Genomic DNA, 16681 nt, shown 5'->3' with positions numbered 1-16681 from the left:
ACAGAGGCTGGATTCTACCAGACCTTGTAGTCCTTCCGGGAGGTTGTACTAGTATTCCAAAGTTACCACAACAAATTAGTACAACTTGAGCAGTTTACAACAACCCACATGCATTATTTCACATGTCTGTGGGTGACAAATCCAAGTTTCTTCTGCTGATTTTTGAGTTCTGGGTTTCACAAGGCCCACATAAAACTTTTAGATGTCAGGTCTCTCTGATCAGAAGCTCTGGGAAGAATCTCCTTCCCAGGCCATTCAGGTCGGTGGCAGGATCCGTCCTTTGCGGTAGTAGGACTCGGGCCCGGTTTCCTTGCTGACTGTGAGCTGCGGCTGACATCGTTTCTCCTGGCCTCTCTCCAGTCCTTGCTTCAGGCCCATACGTTTTGACCAGCAATTAAATGTCGAAGCCTTCTCACACGTGGGATCTCTCTAGCTTTCCCCTCTGCTGCGTCTCTCTTCTGCCTCCAGCCAGAGAAGGTTCTCTGCTTGGAAGGGTTCATGTCATTACATCGGACCCACCCAGATAATCCAACGTCGACTGTAAAGTCGGTTTCATACCCTTATTACATCTACACAGTGCCTTTGGCTGAGCAACGTGACATATTGATAGGTTTCAGGGAAAATGTATGGGCATCTTCGTGGAGCAATTATGCAGTCTACCACCAAGGTAGTAAATGTCTCCCTGGCAGACAAGCCAGCTTTGATAAGAAAAATAGTAATAATTTACCATCTTTCTCCTGACTCTTGCCTGTGTCTGCCCCAGGGGAAAATCCAGCCCTTCCGGTGTGTCTAAAGGCGCCTGTACACGTGTTCAGGCAGGTTCTTCAGGTGGTGGGTAGCAGAGACTCACGAGTTGTGACTTTCACCTTGCAGAGAGGAAGAAGAGCGTTCTCAGTGTACTGGGACTCGGGAGGTCGCGGACAAGGTCCGTGCAGAAAGGTGCTTAGAGTGAAGAGGGGTGACGCCTCCACGCTGAGACTCCCAGTGACCTCAGAGAAAACTGGTGTGATCCCGTATTTCAAAATGCTGGTCACATATAGGCACTGGACACATTTGCAGTGTTGCAGGGCAGTTTGATCCTTCTCAGAAACTTCTCCAAGGATGCAGAGGACTTTTGTAAACAGATGGTAAGTTCTGCATTTTACAGAGCACCTACTCTGCGGCTTGCGAGGGAGACTGCAGGTGTCCACCCAAGCTGTGCCATGTTCTTCTTCCCGGGCACGTGGGGATACTATGGTGTTCAGCCCAGGAGCATTAGAAAGGTTTCTGGGACAACCTTTGCCACTGAGATGTGAACAGAAGCGAAACGTAGCTTTTCCAGACCAAGGCACTTTTCCAGACCAAGAGGGTCAGTGTGCCACTTCTTGCTTTCTGCTCAGTGCCGCCGCCAATGCTGAGATCCTGCGTTAAGATTGGAGTCAAAGGATGGGAGCCCCCTCCATCCCTGGGCCACCCGACAGCAGAGACCCCGCCTGCCATGCCAGAGTTCATGTGCACGAAAAGCAGCTTTTGTAGAGTTAGGTCATTCGGGTTTCCGACGCTTCCATTACAATCACTAGCCGTTACTTGTCTGAATGACGCACAGCTTTTCTTTCTGTTATCAGCTGTACCTAGATAAACTAATTACAACCGAAATAGTGCATACGATCTTGATGCTAAAAAATTCTAAAAATACTTATAAATCGCTAGTCTAATTCTTTATCCTTTAAAATTCAGCCCTTATTAGAAATAACCATAATATTAAATGTTAAAAGTAAGTAAATATTATTAATATTAAATAATACTAAATAATAGAAGGAATCATAGTAATAAAATGTATATATTAAATGAAAAATTGCTCTGGGTTTTTTCTTATATAGATACACTAGAAAAATGCAATGTGAGTCATTTTAATGTCCATGGAAGGTGGTGTACATATTGTTTTGCCACTTACCCTGTCATTTAATGAGGTAAATGTACCTCAGAGCACATGTGGTTCCTTCTCACTCTTTTAATTACTCCCAAGTATTCTAAAGTCTATTTGCCATAAATAATTTAACCATTCTCCTCCTGATGGACACATAAGTCGTTTTCCATTTTTTGCTATAACTAATAGGACTTATATCAACATCATGAAATATAAATTATTGGGCAAATGTGGCTGTTTTCTTATTGTAACAACATAGAAGTGAACATTGGGTTAAAGTGAAAATAGCATGATGATCATAAATGTTTAAAATGTTGCTGATATTTTGTTTTCATAATGCTGAACCAATTTATAGTCTCACATGTTAGTATATGAGAATATCCAAAAGATTCACAGGTGTTTTATTTGATCAATTTTAAGTGTCCGTCAATATTTCATGTGAAAATACCTTTTTTTAAAATTTTGTATTTACATGATTTTAAATTATATTATTGAAAAATTAATTCTTCATTAATTTTTCATCTATACAAAATGGGATTTTTGCAAGATATCTTGAATACTGGGGTAACTCTGGGTTGGTGTTTTAAAATTCAATGTCAATATGAATTTTTCCATTTGCGTTAAGAGGCAGGATTTGGTCAGAATGACTAGGTCCCATGGCACTGTCTAGACAGGACACCTCAGTTACTGAGAAACATCAGGAGGCCTGGGGAATATAGAAATTTCCAGAGCCTGTGAGAGAGACCACACAGTAAACCAAGCCCTGATAGCCCAGGGCAGGCTGGAAGCCAGGGTTCTGAATTTAAAGCTCAGCATACAATAGAAAAGGGAGCAAAAGAAGAGAGCCTGTGGAATCTTGGAGGGTCCTGGGTACCTTCTAGGAAAAGGCTTGGAGAATCTATGAATCATTATCATCAGCCTAAAGTTGCAGAGCAATATGAATGGGCATATCTACTGGATGAAAGGACCAGCGGTATGTCTGATACCCCTTCCTACCTTAGAATCCCCCCTGCCTAATATCGGGCAGTTGAGAGGGGGCTTCCCTATGTCACTCACCAAGTGATGTTACTGATGGAATTAGGGAGAGCTACATCGCTTCAGTACTCTGGGAGTTCCATGTGTTCTTGCCAATGTATCAGGGCTTGAGAGTTGTCTTGATGCCTGACAGAGAAGGCTATTTCTTCTCCTGTGTATGGATTCCAGCACTGAGGTTGGGAGTAGGTCATTTAAAAAAGTGATGTAGGTGCTATCCCCACCTTAAACTGCCTCCTTTAGTTCCTGAGTTCTTTGTGGCCACAGGGCAGATATCCTGTGGTCTATGTTGCCACCAGATACTGCCTGAGCTAGAGTGCTGTCTCCAGGTGAGGAAGCATTTTGCAGAATGGGTGGAGAGATTCATACAGATAGTGCAATTCCTTGTTAAACTGACTGGAGTTGACAGCGGTATGTGGTGTTCAAAGTTCTTTATTATTGTAGCAAGTCTAACGTGTTTGAATTCATTTTTTAAAATTTGTATCAACTTCTATCAGTGTTTTCATAAAGTGGAGTAAATTTAATTAGCTTCCAATGACATGTGATGTCATTATACCAGAGTGTCAACCACAAACCAGCAGAGAGAAGGGCCCCAGCCCCCAACAGGAATAAAGATGAGAGGCAGGAGGAAAGTCTGGGGGAACTGCTCACCCCAGAACAGACTGCCCCTCACAGACCCTTGCTCCTGATGTCAGCCTCAGCAGCACTGGGCACTACTGTTAAGTACAGGTAACCCTTCACTGTACTCTCACCTGTTAAAGGCATCCTAGTTTTGCGTGATTACGAATAATTCTGCTGTAAGCATTTATGTGCAGTTATTTGTGTTGATAAAGGTTTTCAAATCAGTTGAATGAATATCTAGGAGCACAGTTTCTGGATCAGATGATAAGATTATGTTTATTTTTACAAGCAACTGCCAAACTGTTTCCAAATGGTTGCACCATTTTCTATTTTCAACATGAATGTGTGAGAGATCCAGTTGCATCCTTGCTAGCGACTAGTATTTCAGACTTTTTAATAGGTGCACTGGTAATTAATTGTTTTAACTTACACTTCCTCAATGCAAAATTACATTGTGCACCCTTTCATATGCCTATTTGCCATCTGTTTATCTTCTATTGTGAGATATTTGTTCAGATCTTTTCCCCACTTTAAAAATAGGGTTGCACAGTACTTTCCCAGGGCAAGTGGAACATAAATTGTGTGACTTAACAAGATAAATTTATTCTCTCACAGTTATGGGGGGCCAGAAGTCTGAAATCAAGCTGTCATAAGAGTTGGTTCCTTTAGGATGCTTTGAGAGAGAATCTATTTCGAGCTTTTCTTCTACCTTCTAGTAGCTTACCCAGCAATTCTTGGTGTTCCTTGGCTTGTTAAAGCATCCCTCCAATTTCTGCCTCTACCTTCATCTTCCCATGGCCTTCCTGTCTGTATGTCTGTGTCACAATTTTCCCTCTGTTCTTAGGACACCTGCCTTTGGACAGAGGACCCACCCTAAACCCAGGAGGATTACATCTTGAGATCCTTAACATCATTACATCTGCAGACTTTTTCCAAATGAGGTCACATTCACAGGTTCCAGGAATTAGGAAATAGACATATCTTTTTTATTTTTAAATTTTTTTCAATTGTATAGTACATTCAATATTATTCTGTATTAGTTTCAGGTATACAGCATAGTGGTTAAACAATCACATGCTTTACAAAGTTCTCCCCCTAATATTTCCAGTACTCACCTGGCACCATATGGAGTTATTACAGTATTATTGACTATGTTCCCTATGCTGTAATCTATATCCCCATGACTATTTTGTAACTACCAATCTGTTCTCAATCCCTTCACCTTTTTACTCAGCCCTCAAACCTCCTCTCCTCTGGCAACCGGCAATCTCTTTATCTATGAAACTGTTTGTATGTTGTTTGTTCATTTACGCTGTCCTTTAGATTCCACATATAAGTGAAATCATATGGCATTTGTCGTTCTCTGACTGACTTATTTCACTTAGCGTAATATCTTCTAGGTCCATCCATGCTGTTGCAGATAGTAAGATTTCTTCCCTTTTTATGGCTAAGTAATATTTCATTGTATATATGTACCTCTATGTTAAGTTTTTACTATAACATTTCAAGTTGTTTTTTTTGGGAGGGGTGGAAACAAATCAACATGTGTTTCCTAATGTAAGCAGACATTTCATTGCATTTATTTCCATTGAGTGTACCAAGATGCCTCTATGGTTTATTGAGGCTCATTCTTGATGTAGAGCTACATATGATAATAAGAAGAATATAATTCAATTTAACAATTACTAAATGCCTTTTGGTTGCAAGCAATTTTTTAATAAAACAGGACACAATTCTAATCAAAAGACTTTCTACCAAAGAAATTTGTGCATGACCCATGGACATGGACAAGGATATCCAGACTGACTGAGGGAGGGGAGATGGTGGGGATGGGTGGGGGTGGGAAAAGGGAGAAAAAGTGGGGACAACCGTAATAGCGTGAACAATCAATTTTAAAACCTTTTTCAAAAACTTTTTAATTCTTGATAAAATATTCATAAATGCTTTAGATTTAAAATTAGTTATTTCTTTATTTCCAGAACAAAATGTGAGAGAAGAAAATACCCATAATTTAAACCAAAGGGAGGTTTTGACTCCATGGCGAATTGAGGAATGCTATTTTGAAATGTGTGATGCTTTTCAATGAAAACAAGAATGTTGGATATGGCCATTAGCTTGACCATAATAATCATTTCACAATATATATGTATGTCAAAACATCGTGTTGTACACCTTAAACATATAATTTTTATTTAGAAAACAAAAACTACTGGTGATTTTTGAGCAGTAGGCAGGAATTGTAAAAAATATGATGAGTTTAAATAAAATCAAGAATTCAAGTTTTGGGGGATTAGGCAAGGAATTGTGTGTTACAGATCATATTCCCACTCATAGTAGTAAACCATGCTATTTGAAATAAAGCACATCTTGAATCTTTAAAAGGTAATCTACTTTTAAGAAAATGTGCAAAATTAAGTTTATATCACTGCCTTTTCAAAAATAGCACTAATTTTTCATCGTTAATTTGGCATCATACATAAGGTAGGGATCAACATGAATATTTTTTTAAGTGAGAGAGAACAACTAGCAAAAGAGTCAGCTTAATTATTTTCTCCATTTATTTGGATAAAAATAGTTTGGCTTGATTAAGTACACTACTGTGACGCACACACAGATCGAATCTGTTAATAAACATCTCAGAAAATGAAGTATTTCCCACAGTGCATTGATTTATATTTATTTATTATTGTTAATAAATATTTATTACTGTTATGAGAATTTAGAAATCTTAATATATTTGGATAAGTAGATGATTTAAATATTTATTGCTGTTTATATTTATTCCTGTTAATATTTATTTATTTATTACTGTTAATTACTGTTTATTACTGTTAATATTTATTACTGTTATAGGAATTTAGAAATCTTAATATATTTGGATAAGCAGATGATTTAAATTCAATAAAGTACATCTATAATGGGATATAATCCCAAAACTTTAGAATTGATGTAATTAAGAATAACTTTATTTCAAGGCTATTGGAAGACACCAAATATTTGGATGAATAAATGTTGATCAGCCTCAGGATGTAACTTCATATGCTGTGAGGACATAAAACAGCTCTAAAATAAAGTTACTTGAATAATAGAAGTTTTATAGAATAGTTGTAATTATAATGATAAGGGGACTTTTTTGAGATGGAGAGGGATCAGTTGGAAGTTTGTGCTTTGCTGTGAATAGAAGCCCAAAAGAAACCTGCAAATTCCAACCAAACAGATCACAAAAGATGTTATTTTTCCCCTCTGCAGTGCATAGAGGAGGAATTGCAGGATAAATAACTAACAGTTATTAAGTAGCCATGTCCTGTCAGAGACTATATAGGTAGTCTACGTGTACTATTTTATTCAAAGTTTATGGAGCAGGTGTGACTTGCTTCTTTAACTTGAAATCAAATCAAACACCCAAGTCCTCAAATGTTTATGTGAGCAGAAAACTCATTTTTGTTTCTTGAGTTAAATGGCCCTTCCCCTAATATAGAATCTAGATCTTCAATTCCTTTACCCTTTTTTACATGGCACATATGACCTTGTGCTTGGTGGCCTTGCCTGCCAGCCCATCTCATCTAGAATCATCAAAAAATATCGAATTTCTAGCAATGTTTGACCTGCAAAAGGATGTTGAAAGAGAATCAATCTCTTCCTCCTATGTGGCTCACTGGCTCTTGAACACATTTATCCATCTCTGCCCAGTGAACAGAATCTGTAACCAAGGAATGTTGAGGGGAGCCTTCTTTGTTAGGTTCTCCCACAGATATATTTACAGGTGCCTCCTTTTTTGCCTTTCTGTAATTGAGATGGGACATGCAAGAAGAAAGGGAAGGTGAAGGTGCAAAAAAGAGATAAAGAAGTAGAAGAAAGAGGAGGAAGAAGAAGAACTGGAAGATGAAAATTGCTTTATAGAAGGATTTTGCAGGGGGGGTTTTCTTTAAAAATAAAGAATCAGGTGTACTTTAAACGTAATACATCCCTGCGAAGTGGATCAGGTTTTCTCAGTTTCCAATATTCTTACTGCTACACATAAGGGAAAACAGTGAAGAAAATTGTTATGTCCCATGCCATTAGGCAGTATGTCGTTTCAATAACAATAGGAGTGATATCTAGTGGATTCTTCTCAAAATCATTTTATTTCTGTAGCTCTACAAGATATACTGTTTTTGTTTGCATGCTGTTGATTTTAAAATAGATGGCATATGATGTACAAGAGAGAGATAAAAGAAAGAAATAGAAAATTATTTTTTCTGTAGTAATGGAAATGCACAGAACCACATCATTTCTAGAGCAAGAATGAGACACTATATGAAGATTTAGAACACAAAGATAAACACAGCAAGAAAACGTTATCAGTCGTAATTAATCAGAAAAAAAATACCTTTTCTATTAAAGAAAGATTAAAGGCTAATATACCAATTTGAAATGGCTGATACAAAAAAGATGAGGAGACGGAAAATTTAGAATTATTACCCCTGGGGTACAATTTGCAAGGACCACAGTCAATTCATTATACCATGCTCAATTGACTGGTTTCTAAGAGAACATTTAGTTAAATGACTTGGGGACTACTTGGCATCTGCAAAATCTTCACAGCACTACCTAGATTAATGTTATACTGAGTAACCAGAAGGTGCATGAATACCAGGGGATGAAAATCTTGGAGAAACATCTTCGTATTCTGCTGATAATCTAAAGGTTAATAATTTTTCTTCTGGAGGAACTCTTACAAATCTACCCAAAACTCACGTAGAAAAATGTTTATAAAAATGAACAAAAGGGAAACAGGAGTCCTGTTTTTTGCTGGCTCTGAAAGGAGGACTAACCTCCTTGCCAATGAAGTGGTTACCTGAGTGTCCTCACAAAATGGCAGCTGCCTTATAAGCAGTTAACCAGGAGAAAGGAAGAGATATAAGCCAAAAACCTAGCTTTGAAGTCAAACACAGTCTTTTATGCAATATTCTATTGGTTACATAGGTGAGAGATGACTGCACATGGGCATCAATAGCATGAAGTAAGACTTGTTGTGGACACAGTGGAAAACAATAGATCCCACATTATTGTCTTTGATGTTTAGTTAGATTTTGGTGACATCTATAAAATAAGCAATAAAAAGGAGCAAGGTTATTGCAGTTTGTTTGTGATACGTGTGTGTGGTGTGTGTTCAGAAAGTAGAAGGGAATAAGTTCAATTCTGGAAATTATCCATAAAATGCTAGGTAATATGCTTTGGAAATGCAATAATACATTCAGTGATGAAGAAAAAGATTTGAGAACCACCAGCATTTAAATGGTACTTTAAATCTTAAGATGAGAAAAGTTCATCTCAGTAGAGCATAAAAATGAGATGAACAGGAACAACATTGTTTAAGAATGAACAAAGTAGTAGGAGGTCATGATCAGGGTGATAGAAGTTATAAAGATTGCCAGTGTAAAAATAAAGGAAATGGTTTAGGAAAATGAGTAGGCATCAGTCAAACAAAGCAAAAAAGAAACAAAAGTATCTAGTGAACTGAAATATACTCATTGGATTTAGCAATATTTTTTTTATTTATTGTTTTAGAGATAGATTAGATGGTGTGGAGGGGGGGAGAGAGAGATTGATTTACCCATAACCTTGGCATATTGGGACTACACTGCAACCAACTGAGCAACCCAACCAGAGTCTGAATTTTACATCATTTATGCCACTGATGATGTTGCCAGAACAATTTCAAGTGTAGGAGCATGGAAGCAGAAAAGGTTAAGTACAGGTAAATTAAATAAAATTGTGTTTAATTATGTACCACTCATGTTCCATTTTGGAAACAAAAACCCTTCAGAATATGTAAGACAGAGTGATGTGATCCTGGGAATGAATATGTAGGTGATGGAATTGGTGAAAAAAACAAACAGGAGATAATGAGGCAACTGAGAGATTAGCAATCTCAAAAGCTGCTTTGGCTGAAGGGATGAAGGGAAGAGGTAGGGTTACTGAGGTCCAGAAACTAAGGTCTCTTGGAGGAAGCTGGAATCGATTCTCGTAAGACCTGGAAGCACAGAGAAGTACTGCTGCTGAAAATGCCCCATTGGCAGACAAAGGAAGTGAGAAATACCCTTTACTTCCTGTCCTACTGATAATAGCTCCCAAAGACAGACTAGAGTTGAAGCCAGCTGTCCCAGGAATCTGGGAGAAATATTTCTCTTGGAGTCAGCCTCAATGTGATATAAAATGGAAAAAGAAGAGGAAAGTATTTGAGAACACATAGAGGAACAGCTGACACAAATGTTTAAAAACTTGCCAACCTTATAAAGACAAACCAAATTAGAGACCTCACGTGAGAAACTTTGTAGAACTTTAACGCATAATAAAAAAAAATGAACTTCGCTTAAAATATTTCAAAGACTGAGGCTTATGCTCTAGGTAAAATACCCGTAATTAAAGAGCTTTTTAATCTCAGCACTTTTAATGTAGAAAGATTTAGCCTGACTTGAAATAATTTGGCTTGACATTATCTCTCATAATACAGGAAACCATCAAGAATTCCCTACACAGAGTACACTCATGAAAGATTTAGAATTCATTTTATTTCTAATTAAGTATTTCCTCTTTCGATTTGGTAAATTTTCATTTTTAAAGATACAGAATAGTAATAAAATACGATGTATTCAGAAATTCACCATAGTCATAAGACAGAGTAGCATGTAAAACATAATTTTATCATTTGATAAAATTTTATCATTACTACAGGTACTTGTTCATCAGAATCTTAAATGTTATTGATCTAGCAAAATATACAGCAGTATACAATGAAAGTGTGAATTGTAGAAGTTCTCACAATATCTGTTCCCTTCTCCCTGAATCCTAACAGAATCCTGATTTAGGGAAAACATTCACTACTCATTCCATGTGCCTCAGAGGAACCTGATGCCACAAATCTCATTGGCATGAGAGCCTGATTAGCATACTACCTCTTAGAAACTGGACAAAAATGGGCAAGTGACTTAAGCGAGTCATCTGGGGCAAAGGGGTGGATAAAAAAGGTCTCTTGGAGTGCTGGAACACACGAATTCTTTCATAGCCTCTGAAAATTGTTATATGCTGTTGTGGAGCCCAGAACTGCTGCAGCTGTCTTGCTACCACACTAAAGAGAGAGAAGGGGGTTGGCTAATGTCAAGATTATTTCAAGAAAATGAAGCAAAAATTATTGGCAAAGCCAAATCTAAATCCTGACTTACAATTTTACTGCCAGTTATGTGGGCCACTAAAATGCTTAATTATTCAGATCAGTTTAAGTTGTATTTTCTTTCACTAGCTGCCAAAAGTAGCTTACATCAATGTACAAAGTGTGTGTGTATTTGTGTGTATAAATATGCACAGATATTAGTTTTTATATATGTTCACTTTATATGTATTCATATATAATTTTAAACATTTCAAATATGAATATTTTGAAATCTCCACAAAACAATCTACACGTTATATCTATTTATCAACTTATGTAACAGTATACTGGATGTGTTAATTTTTTAGAAACAAATAATTTTAATTCAGTAAAAGTATTTTCACTTTCTATTTTATTTTTTGAATGGAAAGTATAGTTTTTACATAACCCATGTCTCCATATATAAACAACCTCCCCTACCACTGAAATCTCATAAGAGAGTGATACACTTGTTAAAATCAATGAACTTACACTGGCACATCATCATCATCCAAAGTTCATAGTTTACAATAAGGTTAACTCTTGGTACTGTACTTTCTATTGATTTTGAAAAATGTATAATGACATATACCAACCATTTTGGTATTATATAAACTAGTTTCAATGCCTTATAAATCCTCTGTACTATGCCTATTTAACCCTCCCTCTCCCCTAACCCTGGGCACCACTAATCTTTTTACTGTCTCCATAGTTTTTTCCAGAATGTCATATAGTTGAAACCATACAATACATAGGTTTTTCATATTGACTTCTTTCACTTCATAATATTAATTTAAGTTTCTTCCATGTCTTTTCATAGCTTGCTAGCTCATTTCTTGTCTAGCACTGAATAATTTCCATTGTCTGGATGTACTACAGTTTTTTAAATTGAATTTATTGGGATGACATTGGTTAATAAAATTATATAGGTTTCAGGTATACAATTCTATAACACATCATCTGTGTATTGTTATGTGTGTTCACCACCCCAAGTCAAGTCTCCTTCCATCTATTTGTGTCTCCTTTACCCTAGTTAACCTTTCCCCACACTCCTTTCCTTCTGGTAATCACCATACGTTGCCTGTGTCTATGGGTTTTTGTTGCTGTTGTTGTTTAATCCCTTCACCTTTTCCACCCAGCTCCGCAACACCCCTCCCCTCTGACAGCTGTCAGTATGTTCTCTGTCTCTATGAGTCTTTATTTTGTTTGCTAGTTTATTTTGTTCATTAGATTCTACATATCAATGAAATCATATGGTACTTGTTCTCTAACTGGCTTATATCACTTAGCATTATACTCTCTAGGTCCATCTGTGCTGTCCAAAGGGTAAGATTTCCTTCATTTCATAGCTGAGTAGTATTCTATTGTGTAAACTTATCACAGCTTTTTTTTTTTTTTTATCCATTCATCTACTGAAGAACACTTCGGCTGCTTTCAAATCTTGGCTATTTTAAACAACGCTGCAATGAACATAGAGGTGCACATATTCTTTGGAATTAGTGTTATGGGTTTCTCGGATGTATTCCCAGAAGTGGAATTGCTGGGTCATAAGGCAGTTCCATTTTTAATATTTTGATGTAACTTCATACTGCTTTCCACAGTGGCTCTACTGATCTGCATTTCCACCAATAGTGCACAAGGATACAAAGGAGGCAAGAACGTGCAATGGAGCAAAGATAATCTATTCAATAAAGGGTGTTGCGAAAATTGGACAGATACATGAAGAAATAATGAAACTATACCACCTTCTTACACCATATACAAGAAAAAATAACTCTAATAGATTGAGGGCTTAAATATTAGACTTGAAACCATAAAAATCCTAGAAGAAAACATAAGCAATAAGATCTCAGACATTTATCATAGCAACATTTTTTCCCTGATATAACTCTTTGGGCAAGGAAACAAAAGAAAAATAAACAAGTGAGACTACATCAAACTAAAAAGTTTTAAATTCCTATAGTATTCTTTACTTGTTTATAATATAGCGAAACACATGCATCAAGTGGTCCATTCATCAATAGAGCAAGATCATCTCCAACTTTTAACAAAATCTTACTATGAAATCTAAAAGCATAAATTTTCTACGTTTCCATGTTACATGAAAAATATTTTTTTAACCTATAAAAAGAGATTAAATGGTAGATGGATATTTGACATTAATTTTAATCTCGGAAGAATCAGTGTGGAATGCTAAGATACGTTTTGAAAGAGCTTAGTATCTGTGCTTCCATAGGCTTCCATCTTTAAAAGCTATTTTTCAAAGTTGACCTACTGATACTATTTTACCATCTGATACTTTTTTTACATTCATGCAGCAAATATTTCTAATGGGACATTATATCTTGAGAGGCTAGATGGCTTAAAAAGAGAGGATGCAACCCTTTTCTCTTCTTTTCCCTGTAATCACAACTTGGGCTTTGATCTGACTTGAGACTCTTTATCCTTCTCTACAACACAATGGGAGGAGGTGTATTCTGCCAGAATTACTTAGGGCAAAAAGCCATGTGATAGTAATAATTCTTTCTATCTCTCCTAATGTGGAGCTTTTAGATACCAACTTTTTGGTATCTAAAGACATATGTGTAATACATTTTCTGGATTTTATCTCCATTTTTCTGCCAGTTAATATTATTATTTTTCTTTAAAAGCTCTAAAAGTTTTCTGTCAGTGAACAGGAACAGAATACTTTACAGAAAAAATTCAAAGATTTTTTTTTTTTTTTTTTTGCAAAAATATACCCCTAGTGATGAAGTGTTTGTGCCGGGAATGATAAGGGTAGTTTCCCTATTGTTCACACAGCAGGCTGTCATCTTTTTCTTCTTAATAGGAGAAGGTCTTATCCTTAGCAATACTGGATGAGTTTTGCAGTTACTTGGCAACAATAACTTAAAAAAAGACACAAGCGTGAAAGGGCCCATCATCAACATCATGACAAATAGTTGTGCCTCAGCTGGTTTTAATGCCCATATGGAAACATTAAGTTCCTTGCTTTCAAGAATTAAGCCCAGTGCATATGATCAGGTTGAATCCCAGTATGTGCAGCAATCTGAAGCATTTTAGCTGTTGTATGTGAAATAGTATGTGGGAAAAGTGAATAAAAATGAGCCGTTTACCTGAATAAACAAACAAAACACCCCTGGAATGCATGAGACAGATTTTTCTAATGTAAATATAAAGATAGATATTTTTGGTACATCTTTATGATCTTATGATCACTGGCACCTGTGATAAAAATACACATGCACTGAGTGTATAAGAATGTCTACTGGTAAAGAATAAATAGAAATAAATACTTGATTAAGAAATGTTCCCATTAACAAATAAGCAGTTAAAACCAATCAAAATTGGTTTACTGGAGTTTATGGATAGAGATGGAATAATAATTAGATAATGCTTAAGTGACACATTGAGAGAATACAGCCTTAGGAATAAGAACACCTAATGACCAAAATTTTTAGCAATAAAATAGTGTTAATAACAGGTTATAACCAGAAGAATAAAAAAAAATCCATGAGTTTGTAATGATATAACTAAATACTTGATTAAATATATGGATGAAAAAGACATTACAGCTCCTTCCTTGTAGTATAATTGCAGTTAATAACTGTATAAAGAGGGGGAAATACAAAACATTATTGGGTAAATACCATTGTATTGATCATTGCATATTTGATCTACTAATAGGTGCTAGAATCAGTGGGTTTCAGGAAAGAACATATTTACACATTCTCAAGGTATTTGTTGACTAGGAGAAATCATAATAACTTTACAGTGGAAACTCCCAGCAGAGACCACCAGTAATGTCCAGGGCGATGTCAGCAGAAATGAGATACATTGAAATCAGGGACCCTGTGATATGGTGTACTGAGAAACACATGGTACCATTTCTATGGTTCTTTCTCCAAGGAAGTATGAACTCAGTCTGATAATGAGAATACATTAGGTGGGACCAGACTGATGGGCATTCAGCAAAATGACTTATTAGTACTCTTTGGGACTGTCAATATCATGAAAAACAAGGAAATACCGAGAAACTGTTGTAGATTGTAAGAATCCATGGAGAAAGAACAACTAAATGCAATGTAGGATACTGATTAGGATCCTTAAAAAAGATAGTAGTGGGAAAATGGTAGTTTGAATGAGGTAGTTAATCTGGTTAATGCTATTAGGACAATGTTAATTTTGTGGTTCTGGTAATAGTTATCTAAGATATTAACATTGGAATAAGTTGGATGAGGAATATATTCAAACTGTCTGTACCATTTTTGCAACTTTTCTATAAGTCTAAAAGTAGTTTGAAATAAAATGTTGAAAAATTGTCATAAAAAAAATCAGGAGGACCTCCACTTCTGGTTGCTGTAAACAACTTTTAAAATATTCAGAATATATGAAATGACTGAAAAACAGTCAGAAAAAGATTATTATCCCTAAAAGTAGGAAAATAAATGAGGTAGGCTCCCCAAAACACCCTGTATTTCTGCTCGGAGTCATGTCTAGACTGTGGTACAGGGAGGATAAGCCAAAAGAGAGCACAGTGGACCCACGGAAGTAAGGACACAATGATCAGAGTTTGGGAATAATAAGGCAGTTGAAATTTGCAAGGCAAGTTGTTGGAGAGAAAAGAGCTGGATAGAGAAATCGGTAGAAGGGTCCCTTTGGGTCTTTCACCAAACATTAATCTGCTCACGTGAAGGGCCGGACTTCATGAGGCTGGGAAAAGAGCAACTACCAGGGGAATTAAAAAAAACAAAAACAAAAACAAAAAACACTGAGAGCAGTGAGCTGAACAACTATTGGAAGACAAACATGGCTGGGAGACTTTTAAGTATTGAATAGTATGAGGGGACAGTTCTCTTTGAACATCCGAACTAATTCAGTGGTGTCTCAGACGAGTCTAAGTTGTAGGAATAGGGCTAATGCAGTTCAAGAATAATGGCTACCATAGACCATCCTAGCAAAGCTTGAAAATAGGCTTCAAAAGAAACAATATGATGAGAAAATGAATTATCCTGCTTGCCTAAACTTTTTATTAAGAAAAATGAAATCTAGACATTCACAATTTTGCATCCATAATGCCCAAGTCTCCATAAAAACCACTAGGTATGCAAGGAAGAAGGAAAATGTGACTCATACACGGAAAAATATAGCTTGCAATTAGGAGAAAAATCAGAGACCATGAAAATAACAGACAGGGACTTTAAAATACCTACTATAAATGTACCACGGCTTTTTTATCCACTCATCTATTGACGGGTGCTTGTGTTGTTTCCCAATCTCAGTTATTGTAAATAATGCTGCAATGAACATTGGGGAGCATATATTCTTTTGAATTAGTCTTTCGGGTTTCTTGGTATATATTCCCAGAAGTGGGATCACTGGGTCATAAGGCAGTTCCATTTTAATGTTCTGAGGAAATTCCATAATGTTTTTTTCACAGTGGCTGTACCAGTCTTCATTGTGTCCGAGAGTTTAAAGGAAAACACAAACATGGAAGGAACAACAAAATATTTCAATAGAGAAATTGAAAGTACAAAAGAAGAAACAGAATTATTCCATAGATTCAGAATAATCCTTGTTAAGATTACAGTTGGCTTTTCTTACAGAAATCTTCAAGCTGATTCCAAAATTTATATGGAAAGTAAAAGGAAATATGTTAGCCAGTGAATTTTGAGAAAGGAAAATAAAGTTAGTGATTTATAGCATTTGGATTCAATATTTATGTTTAAGATATAGTAGTCAAGTCAGTGATTATCCTAAAGGTAGGCAAATAGATTAGTGAAACAGAATAGATAACCCAGAAATAAAATCAAATTTATATAATCAGTTAATTTTCAACCAAAGTAACAGATAAATTTAATAGGGGAATGAAAATCTTTTCAACAAATGAGTTGCCACTGGATGAACATAAACCTTGACCACTACCTGTCTTAGTACAAAAAATTAGTGTT

Source organism: Pteronotus mesoamericanus, unplaced genomic scaffold, assembly GCF_021234165.1.
Source record: "Pteronotus mesoamericanus isolate MK-2021 breed Mesoamerican mustached bat unplaced genomic scaffold, CSHL_Meso_final contig_173, whole genome shotgun sequence".
Taxonomy (NCBI): Eukaryota; Metazoa; Chordata; class Mammalia; order Chiroptera; family Mormoopidae; genus Pteronotus; species Pteronotus mesoamericanus.
Note: the sequence above shows the minus strand (reverse complement) of the source record.